The sequence below is a fragment of the Labrus mixtus genome, chromosome 5, assembly GCF_963584025.1.
Source record: "Labrus mixtus chromosome 5, fLabMix1.1, whole genome shotgun sequence".
Lineage (NCBI taxonomy): Eukaryota > Metazoa > Chordata > Actinopteri > Labriformes > Labridae > Labrus > Labrus mixtus.
This window is the reverse complement of record NC_083616.1, coordinates 30,219,430-30,228,482: the sequence shown is the minus strand read 5'-3', so window position 1 is coordinate 30,228,482 and position 9,053 is coordinate 30,219,430. Positions and strand designations below refer to the sequence as shown.

General features: G+C 40.7%; 1 long non-coding RNA gene across 1 annotated transcript; it reads left to right on the top strand.

Annotated features, from left to right (window-relative positions):
• Positions 1 to 2,462: 2,462 nt before the first annotated feature.
• On the top strand, positions 2,463 to 3,711 carry LOC132975004 (uncharacterized). Its single transcript, XR_009673184.1, has 2 exons — positions 2,463 to 2,527; positions 3,045 to 3,711. It is a non-coding gene; the product is annotated as an uncharacterized LOC132975004 (long non-coding RNA).
• Positions 3,712 to 9,053: the final 5,342 nt, after the last annotated feature.

The window sequence follows — 9,053 nt, the reverse complement described above, 5'->3', positions numbered from 1 at the left end:
CATTTGAGGACAATATGGTGTGGTCCTGAGGCTCCTGATACCCAGTAACTGGTTCACCTGTTTCAGCAGAGTAGACATAAAGTTAGTTCCCTGATCAGTTAATATTTCACAAGGGAAGCCCACCCTTCAAAAGAATTGTAACAAACAGAGCAACTGCTTTTGCCTTTATGACCTACAGTGTCAAACCCAAGGCACTCAAATGTGCTGCCAATAATGGGTAGTGCTTGAAGTAGAGCTCTGGGGGTGTTTTAGCAGATGTTATTTGGCACTGAGGGCAACATCTCTGGGCAGGCCAGGCCAGTGGAAATGGTTTTTAATGCGAGCCGTGGTTTTGTGTTTGCCCATGTGGCCAACCCAGGGAACTGAGTGCCTCAAGGCAAGTATGGTGTTTCTAGCTGCAATGCTGACTCTTGTTGACGATAGAGGATACCATTTAGCAGGATATACTCATCACTTATGACGTCCAACTCAGCCTCCGGCTCCTTCTGGAAAAGAGAGACTAAAGATGGATCAGTTTCCTGCATATCACTTATATTACCTGGAAGTTGAAACCCTAGTTGTAACTCTGGCCCAGTGCTGGTTGATGGTGTCACCACTGTCTTTTGGAATTTCTCCTGTATTCTCTGTCTGCAGGTTTTCCAAGACTTCCGAGGTGTGGTCTCCAACTCCTCATGGAAAAAGGCAAGCACTGAGAATTGAAGGGCTCAGTGGATTGCAATCTAGTTACCACAGCGTTACACTTTCTGCTTTGTTCTGGCGCCAACAAATGAAGAAGAACTGGTAGGTCTCTTTCTAGAACAGCATGAAAAGGCAGATCATCAGCAACCCCAATGTTCAAAAGGTAAGTCTGACCTTCTACCATACATGTCAGCTGTTGGATAAGGCTTCTTGTCTCCATGAACACAACAGATAGGGATGGTGTCACTGTTGCTGACAATGTTGGGTGGTACTTCCTGCGTACCAGTGTCTAATCACTCCCAGAGTCGAGCAAGGCCCTAAAATTGGTTCCATTAACTTCAATGTTTTGCATTTTAATAGAAAAGTAATTCTTAAACTCGTCCACTTAATCTAAACAATGAGGGACTAAATGAAAAAATAAGCTCATAATAAATCAAACTAAGTGTGTAAGCTGTTTGTATTGTTGACTGCTAAATAAACATGTGCTTGTGAAAACTAATGACGTGAGTGATATTACCCCTTTGTGGTTCTTGCCATCACAGAGACATAGATCAAATGAAGGTTTCCATTTTTTTTCAGACCACCAGAAACTGTCCGTCCAGGCAAACATCAATGGCGCCCATATCAGTTTCTGAAATGCAAAGTAAGTGACTCATCATTAACAGAAACCTATAGAATCAGTTAAATTAATTATTTTCAAGAAAAATATTTTTCCAATAGGTATACAGAGGAGGAGAGATTGTGAAAGTTGGTGAAATGATCGGTTTTATGTATTTATTTTCTCTGGAAGATAGCCGTTGCTGTCCGTCTTTCCAATCTTTGACCTGGCGCTTTGAATTGTGGGAAACAGTCAGCGAGGAGACTGGTCTGATGATCTACTGAATTTTTAGGGGCCCCGGACAGATAGTAGACAGTGAGTCAGAGACGAGAGGAACTTACTGAGATGACCAAAATGAAGCAGGATGGTTTGATAACTCTGATCAAAACAGTATAACTGTCTTATCAGCAAGAACAATACTACAGGTTGAACCACTGGAGGAGGAGAGACTGGGATCTGCCTGTACCTGAAAAGAAAAAAAAAAAAAAGAAGCATTTCCACAATCGGCACACTAGTGTTCACGTTGATCGATTGCTCTTTATTGTAAGACAAAGTCTGAGTCCCTTCAAACCAAAGCTTGGAATTTGGAGAGGTGCCATGTCACTTCTGTATCATCTGACATCTCTCCATTAATGCATGTCCATAATTTGTTCCTAGCTGTGTGAGAAGCATGTCTCTCAATTTCACAGGGGGATTAATAGAAAAAAAAAAAAAAGGTAAAGGTGTCTCGGAAGGTGGTAGAAAGGCAACTCAGAAGTGATTAAACCAACACTTGTTAACTTAACAAAACAACAAAAGCTCAATGTAAATAAGGCACCTTAAGTCATGATTAAATCAGACTAAGAAACATGTTAAAGGCAGCACGTACTCACCTCTCCTCATGCAAGAACAAATGCCTCATGGCTTTATAGACGGCCCCATTAACAAAATGGCCGCCGCTGGGTGCAGCACAACTCAAACAGTGGGTTTACACTTTTCTCTTAAAGCAAATAAATCTAAATAAACCCTTAAACTAACCTCAGATCATTTACTCAACTAAATAAACTTTAAATAATTAAATTACATTCTACCAGGAACTTAAACATGAAAGAAATGATTAGAAAGAAAACATTTCTCAGAAATAAAACCCCTTTCAGATGGTCTGCCCCAGTGATGTCAGCGATGACATCATCAATCAGATAAATACCCAGGAAGTGCTGGACTAGCCTCTTTTAGCTGCATGGGACCACATGGGAAACATTACAAACAGAGGTAATTATGGATAAGAGAAAAATGACTGAACTAAATCAAGTCTTTGTGTTTGCTTTAAGTTAATTTATACTGTGATGTGAACAGCCCCCTTCAAGGGTCCATGGACGGAGAAAAAGACTTCGTAAAGCTGTGTAAGCACTACACTGACGCCGGGAGTTTTCTGAAAGCTGCCGAGAAATATTTGGACATTGTCTCAGATCTTTTTTGAAGTGTGTGTTTTACCAGTAAGATCACCTCATTAAATGTGTAAATTATTTGATTTAAGTTTTTGATTTTAAGTTTATTGCATCTGAAAATGCTGAGATAAATGGTAAATGCAGCAAAAGAAAGACAACTGGTTTTTGCTCACTCTTGGGTGGAAGTGTTTTTACCAACAAGCCAGCACAGTATTTGAAGTAAAAACATTTGTAAATGTTTGATCTGATCTACTATTAAAGGTTAAAGAACTCAAGTTGGTTGGTTCTATGATAAAACGATAACCTTTAGAGATGATGCCTTTTTTCTTTACCTGCAACAGGTGACTCCACACTCTTCTTAAAGGTGAGTCAGTGAGAGAGAGAGGCTGACTACTTCGCTCTTAACGGGTGGACGATATCATACTAAAATTATTATTGTATGTTTTTAAATTGTATCTATTGAGAAAGGGTCCCTTTGTATAAGCCTGTTGGCGTCCACTCTCCTGACACACCTTTAATATTTGTATAATCTTGATCTTGGTGTGTGCAAATAAAAAAAGTGTTGTGACTTTGCACAGACAGAGGAGAAAGGGAGTTGGAATATAAGGAATAGATTTCAGGCTTCCTCAGAGAGCCTGAGAGCCTGAAACTCCTGGTCTCAGATTGAAAATTGGAGAACAATCTTTTTGCTCTGCTTGTTCCCTCGCTGCTTGAATGAGTGTTTTTCGCCATCACAGACAGTGAAGATAAAAAAGATGAATAAAAAGTTTGTCTCCAAAAGAAGTCTCGGCTCCTAACGACGCATTTAAAAGAGCGAGGTTGACGTTGTGCCTGGAAAAAAAGGTTGAATGTTTATCTCAAAGCCACACATGCACATAAACTCTGCTCTTCTCAACTCTCTCTCCCAGGAGACATTTTCTCTCAGGCATGAAAATACAGATGTAAAACAATGACTATGAAGATTCACTTTTCACAGTTGAAGACGTTCCAATAAACCGTTGATGCCTACCTCTTACTTTGATTTATTTGATTTTTTTGTTTATTTATTGCTTATATTCAGTAGAGTTCCAGTTGATACACTGCACCACACTGATTTTGAGCTGTAGGAGGGTTATCTTTGTATCCATCGCCGACTGAGAAACACTTTCACTCATCTAGCTGACTTTTAGATTTGATGTAATCTGTTAAAACAGCAGATTTTATAATTCATGTCCTGTGTCAGTCAACCAAACTCCCTCACTTATACATGCTGTTGTTTTACTGCACATGAATTTATGATGTCCTGCTTTGTAAAGCTGCTTTTGTTTTCTCCATGCCTCAGTGTTGTTGCAATGGTCGTATTTCTGCAATCACCTTGAATTAGGTTATAAAATAGGGCTGCACAATTACTGCCAAAATGATTACGACTCTTGAGATCACAATTATTAATCTGGATTATTTGTTAATTTTAGAGACAACATCTTTGTTATTTGACTTTTACATTAAAAAATAAACACTTTGCGTTCCAATTTTTGTGCTTCATGCTCATGTACTAGTTTTGAATCAAACTAAGACTTACCAAATAAAAATTCCTAAATTTGCATCTTCTTGAGGACAAATCTTATTAAGATTGCTGTATTGTCATATTCTGCAACGCACTTTGTGCATCTGTCTTGAAAAATGCCCTACAATTAAAGTATTATTATTATTATAGATATCTCAGGCCTCATTTCCATTCCTGCTTAGAACAAAATTACTTGGTGTATCTGAGATTAAAGGGGGTGCCGCTACAGTGATCAGCAACAGCGAAGGAAAAGTAATGTAGGTGTTATGAGTCCATCATGTGGTCCCAGCTCAACAGACAGGTCATGTGCACGTGTCATGACCATCCGATCATGTATGTAGTGAACACGATCTGAGTCACTGTTGTCATTTGTAAGTTTTGATTAATTATTGCTTTTAAAATAATCGTTTTTTTTTTTTTGTGTCCATTCAATTGAGGGTGCAAAAGTTTGCATTGCACCCTTATTTTAAATGTATGAACCGGGCCTGCTCATATCGTATCATGTCATGGCGTGGATTTTAAGGACATTTGGAGCGGTCTCTAATTATTTTCAATAAAACAGTAGGGAACACATGTTGTATTTAGCATCATTAAAAAGTCTCAAAGAAGAAACAAGTGAAACAAAAAACTGATCGGCCATTTTTGAACGATGAGAAAACAGGCAAGTCATGTTTTTATGTCTCTTTACATTTTTATTTTCCACTTCCCCCCTCCTTCAAAGTGTTACTAAGTGCAAGACGTTACATTATCTGTTTCCCCCGGCACCTGAGTCCAGATCACCGTTCTTCTTGAAACCAACAACCGATGTCACCTTTGAATGTTATCGTAGATCAATTGGCTCTGTACATGTAGGCTGTGCCACCAATAGTAAATACACCTACACGGATTACTCAGCACAACTTAATTCCCAGATTGAACCCCGAGCTGATGTTTGTTGGTGGTGCGGTGGTATAAAAACTTAGATCTGTTTTACCCCAAAACTGGGTTGGCACATGTACCATGGTCAATTTGTTGCTTCCAATTAGGCTGCTTTACTTAACAGAGAATAAAACAGCTAATAATCGCAGTAAGCCAATACCACTGATGCTTCTCTCTTCGACACCGGTTTCAACCACAGTAACATTTATATAGACGCCATGTTCCTCACGGAGTTCCTGAACAATTTAAGGCCAGAAACCAGATTGCAGCAGGTTTTGAATCCTCTCTCTTCTGGTGTGTTACCATAAACAAAAACGTAGATTGGATCAATTACCTTGCATACAACAACGTTTCCTTAACCACACACGTGACGCGGTCAGGGCTTAGCCGAACAGTTGGATGCTGCTACGCAAATGGCCTGGCAGAATCGACTCGCACTTGTCATGCTCATGGCAGAAAAAGGCGGTGTTTGTAAGCTCTTCGGTAATCAATGTTGCACATTTATTCCTAACAACACAGCACCAGACGGTTCTGTTGCTAGGGCGTTACAAGGCTTAGAGGCATTATCAATCGAATTAGCAGAAAACCATGGTGTTGAAGACTTGGCCTGGAATTTCTTTGATTCCCTGTTTGGTAAATGGAAGTCCTTCTTCTCCTCAGCCTTTATTGCCATCATCTGTTGTGTTTCAGTATTAGCGGGATGTGGCTGCTGCTTGATTCCCTGCCTATGCAGGTTGTCTGAGAAGACCATTGAATCTGCCTTGACTCAGAGACTCATGAATGTTGAGACTGACGTAACTGACATTCTGGCCACTCTTTCTTTCTATCATGACTCGGATGAGTCCTCTGACGACGAGAATCATGACTTACATGGATAAGTATGACGAAGTATGCTGTGTCTTAAATCTTCTGTGACTTAATGCTTGCCATTTTTTAAGAGCCGTCTATGGCTACAAAAACAGCGACTAGCTTTTCAATGTGAATTTTATGATGTTGTGATTTGAACCTTAGGATTGTCATGACTGATGTTTGCCTTTTCACAGGTCTTTTATTCCTTTTGGTGATTAAAATATAATCAAAAGGAGGGAAATGTAATGAAAAGATTCTTACTTACAGCTCGTGTGAGAAATGCTACAATAATTTAATACTTAATATTCTTGTCTTGTCTTTACCCGAGGATGAAGGTTTCTCACAAATAGCTAAATATCAAAGATACTCAGACTTGAAGTTTCCTTGACATTACTGTTGTGCGACGTGTTGAAATGTATGATGAAATGTATTTGATATTTGACTGCGCTGGTATCTGCAATCCTTATAGGCATGAAGGTTCTTCTGTGTATATAAACCCAAAGCATATTGTGATTACTTGGAGCTTTTCCTTCAGACTGTATTGACACTCTGAAGATTTGTTCCTTCTACTTGCAAGAAGAATTAAACTAAACAAAGACACTGATTGACTCATGATCTTTCTTTTGCATTGTTAACAGAAATTTCCAGCACAGCTCCTCCCCTGTTATTCTTCTTTCTTTTTCCCCCCGAGCAGAATAAGAGAACCTGTTTCTGGTTTCACATGTTAGAAATAAAGATGTAGAAATACTCAGTGAAGTTTGGTGTTTGAGTCACTAACAGCGTCCAGAGAAGCTTCACTCTGACAGTTCAACATGAGGAGCAACATTAAGAACAAAAATACTCAACTGTGCAATCAAACTGTTGTTTTTTATTCATTGAATTAGTTTTGCATCGTGCAAATAAGAGCTGTCTCCCTGAGGACGGATTCTCTCTCAGCTGCAGGAGGAAGTGTTAGAAGAGGTGACTGCAGCTTCAGCTCTCTCTTGTTCTTGTCATCTCCTCCTGCTGGACGTCTGCTTGTCTCTGACGATGACCTTGATCATCACCATGGTAACATCTGCAATTTGATAAAGACTTTTAGAGTTTTCAGGACTTTTCAACTGGAGCAGAGTTCTTAGTGTGTGCATCAGGAAGGACTGCAGCTTCACACACTTACAGGAATTATCAGCTGGCTTTAAACACAGCAGATTTATTTTTTGGGGTTTTTTTTAGCTTTGGATGTGATCTCTGAGGCCGTGAGAGAAACTTGTTACTTTTTCTCAGAGAAGATTTCAACATTCAGACAGTGAGGAGGGAGACAACAACAGGAAAGCAGCTTCAACAACTAGTTTAAGTTTTGTGAGATCATTTTACGTCTGAATCAACTTACAGGTGGAGAAGATGAAACTCTTCAGGCAGTGCTGGGATCAGGAAGCTTTCAGGGATGTGAGGAGCAGGAGGCAGGACTTTTTCTACGATGTTCTCAGCAGAAGATCAGCGTCAAACTGTCACATCACGCCATGGCCCGTTTTTTTATATACTCTTATTTTGGATCAGACGAGGCGCAGGTGAAGCAGAGACATGCAGCTTTGTTTTGGTGCGTTATCTTGTTCAAACTTTGTTTCTTGCTTGAAATCAAACCTGAGAGGATTTCTGTCAGCGTGTCAGCAGATGAGAAAGAGCTCAGCTGTTCTGTGGTCGAAACAGATTTTAGGAGGAGACAGACATTTAGACGACTGAGGAGCAGGAGGCCGGCAGACTTTTAAAAAGCAGCAGAGGTTTCAGCAGAGCAGAAGGACTACAGTTGGATGTAAGAAGAAGATTTCAGGAGGAGCTAACGTCATCTCAGAGAGGTTGTAGTCAGAGAAAGACGAGGGCAAGTTTTTCTCTGTGCAGCCTTAAAGGAGAACTACTGACTGATGAGGAACATTAGAAGGACAGACTGAAGCTGGAGGACTCATGGGAGGACTTGTCCACCTTTGTGTCAGAGCTCACTGATGTTGTGCTGAACAGGAAACCATCAGGAGTGAGTTGACAGCATGGTGATGGACTGAGGAGCACTGAGGAGTTCTCTGAGCAGGAGGGACCCACACTTTGAAGAGACTGAGGACTTTAAACCAAAGCCAGCTAGGCGAGCTGAGGAGGAGTGTTGTTGCAGGTTTTAGCAGACTGAGAGAACGGTGAGGCGTCATGAGTGACAACTGACAACCAGCTACCAGAGGAAGCAACCAAAGGCTGCAACAAACTCAGGCAACTCACAGGAAACACTTTCTTTATCTTCAGTGTCATCGTTTATCGTTTCTGCAAGCAGAGAGTCGTCTTTACCAGAGTTTGTTTTTGAGAGAGATAGAGAGAGAGGAGCAGCAACCACCTAACGTTTGTTTTTAACAAGCAGCATCTTTCTTCTGCTGTCATCTCTGATGCTTTCACTGTGCAGCTCTTTGTTTTCTCTCTGCAGATATTAAAAGGTGTCCTGTCTGCACAGAGGAGGCACAGTGTGGTGAGCAGAGGGCCGTCCTCACCTGAGTCACACTCGGTCACTCACAGCTGACCTGCAGTGTGACCACGTTAAAGCGGCTTCACGCCTCTGAGGGGGGAGTCGAGGGGAGGGGAGGGGAGGGACGGAGTGAATGAAGTTACATTTCATCTCCGGTCAGCTCGGGACTTCTTTTAACCCTCACCATGACCTTCATTTAACCTTCATTTAACCTTCATTTAACCTTCATTTAACCGTCACCAGGTGTTGTTTTAGGATCTTTATCAGACCTGTCTCTTAAACTGAACTAAACCTCGATCAGGAGAACAGAGAGGAACTCAGCTGTTTGAGTTCAGAGCAGAAAAATACTCTTTATTTCTTTATCTGATTTTCTCTCTTCTTTCATGTCACATCGATCAGGACTGTACGGAGACTTTAGAGTCGGTGACTGGAGCCAGTCCACAGTTTTTTAACCCTTAACTTGTCCTTTTATCAAACCTGCCGATGTGTTTTTTTTTTTTTATCATTCCTTCTTTACCTCAGACTGAAACTCAACCAAACCCCTAACCCTTACAGAGGGAGATG